Here is a 2,422-nt window from a genome sequence, read left to right as displayed (position 1 = left end):
GTCCATGTCTGAGGAATTGTGAATATAAAAGAATAGAGCAGGACCAGGTGGCAGGAGAGACTGGAAGATTCTTCCTTAATTAAGGAGAGTTAGAAATAGGGGTCCCTCCCATGAAAGGCCTGGCCAGGTCCCCTCTAGTGTTCAAGACCCTGACCTCTGTGCTCCTCAAGTTCTTTGACCCAAAAGCTCAACGTAGGAACAGAAGCAATTTGGCCCCAAGACTCCAGACCTGAATTTGCTTCTCCCTTGAGCTGCCCTTGAAAAACTGATCTCTTGAACATGGAAGACACGTTGCTGGAGGTACAGCCTGTCTTCCAGGCAGCGGGGAAAACAAGAGATGCCTTACATCTGACTTCAACACAAAGAGAAATTTATTATCAGGATAGAAGATGTGTCACAGAATCTAAGGTTAGGGACAGCATAAGGAGGCAATTAGGACCCTCAGCATCCTGAAAAAATCAACCATGAGCTTTGCTTTTCTTTCTTGCTGCAGACTGATTTGCTCTTTTTCCTAATACGTATGATAGAAGATGTCCATTGCCAACAGCTCCTAACATCACCTCCATTCAAGAAAGCAGCCAGAGGCAGGCAGCAAGGCTTTAGCTCCTCTCCAGGGTCTTGAAGGTGGGATGTGATTAGCTCAGCTTGGGTCAGTTGCCTGCCCCGACCAATAATCTGTGGCCTGGAGCGAGGGGCAGAATCACAGGTGTGTTTAGCTGTTCTCTTCCTGGCTCTGTGGTTAGGGGAGAGGCAGAGCCATTCCTAGAACATGGATACACAGGAAGCAGTAGACAAAGGTACCTTCTACATGTGATTTGTCTGATGTCACTTAACTAGAAAATGGCGAACGAAATCCAAATGATTCCTTTGTTCTTTCCATTATGTTCCGTTTCAAGGAGCAAATGAAGGTAATTAGGCTGGAGGGACACCAGAGGGGAAGCCCAGAGCTTCAGACTCCAATGAGAGTTTGGAAGGCAGTGAGTAGAGCAGTGTTTCCCAATCCTGGCTTCCCTGTTAGACTGTAAACTGGGGAGGACTGTGGATGTCTAGCATGGGTCCTGGCAGGTAGGCGCACTCAGTGATTAATGAAGGAAGGAAGGAAGGAAGGAAGGAAGGAAGGAAGGAAGGAAAGAAGGGAGGAAAGGAGTGAGGAAGGAAGGAAGGGAGAGGAAAGGAGGGAGGGAGGGAGGAAGGACTGTGTTTCTAAATCACTTGTACTTGGGTAAAAATAAAGATTACAATAGTAAATAACATTTATTGAGCACTTAGTATTTTGAGATTTGGCATATACTAAATAATCTGCCATCAAATCAATAAGCTGAATATTATTATTACCTTTTATAGATAAGCTACTGAGGCACAGAAAGATGAAGTACCGACAGGGTCACCGGTTAGTGGCAGAACCATTGCAAATCTAAGCAGCCTGGCTCCGGAGCCTCCGAGTGCAACCCCCGCATCATACAGCCTCTCAAGATGTCAGCAGCCCACCCCAGACCTAAAGAATCAGATCCTCTGAGGGAGGGACATGGGAATCTGCATTTGAACATGTTTCAAATAAGTGGTTCTGATGCACAGCCAGAGTCAGAATGCGGATCTAAAAAGTAGCAGCAAGCCTGGGGCTGCGTGACTAGAACAAATAAGTCTGCTTCCGGGATTTTCAGGTTTGTCTGATCATGTGAACATGAAGCCTGCTGAATAATGTTGACGGATTGTGTCCTCTTTGTGAGGGGAGAACCCAAACCCAGGTCAATCACAAAGAACCTGTGAGCAGAAGGCCAACTCAGGAGACCTGCCCATGAGACATTTTCTGAAGGGGCTCCAGCCACTGGCCACCATCCTTGGAACTCTGTGTACCTGCCTAGTTCCTGGACTTTGATCTCCCATCTGACCTCCTTCTCACCCCTGCTCTGATCTGACAACTCCTGCTGGGTTGACCCCATCTCTGACCCCAGCCCGCCTGGGTTTTCAGTCTCACTGCTCCAGGCTGAAGTCTCACAGGATGACAGCCTGAGGCAAGACAGTATTTGCATCGGCCACCAATAATGGGAGCAGGATGCCACCTCTTCTAATGATGTAATGACAAATGGAATATTCATGTTAAAAGAACTGTGACCTTCAGGGTGGAATTCGGGTAATCTCAAACCAACTCTGTGACCATCACTGAACGTGGAAGGTTGAAATAGAAATAAACAGGCCTTCATCCCAACTGAAACAATGTTCTTTCACTCATTGAGTAAATGGCTACTGAGAGCCAATTCCATGACAGTTTCCCTGTCAGCACTGGGGACAAAAAAGATGGAGTTTCTGTATGCCTGATTCTGCTGTGGCATCCAGAGAAGGTGATGCGTCAGAGATTAACCAACAATTGGTCCAAAAGAAAAAAAGGCTGCAAGATTGCACTTTCAGATAAGGGATGGCTCTA

The sequence above is a fragment of the Panthera tigris genome, chromosome C1 (assembly GCF_018350195.1).
Source record: "Panthera tigris isolate Pti1 chromosome C1, P.tigris_Pti1_mat1.1, whole genome shotgun sequence".
NCBI lineage: Eukaryota > Metazoa > Chordata > Mammalia > Carnivora > Felidae > Panthera > Panthera tigris.
The sequence above is the reverse complement of the archived record's forward strand: the minus strand, read 5'-3'. Positions refer to the sequence as shown.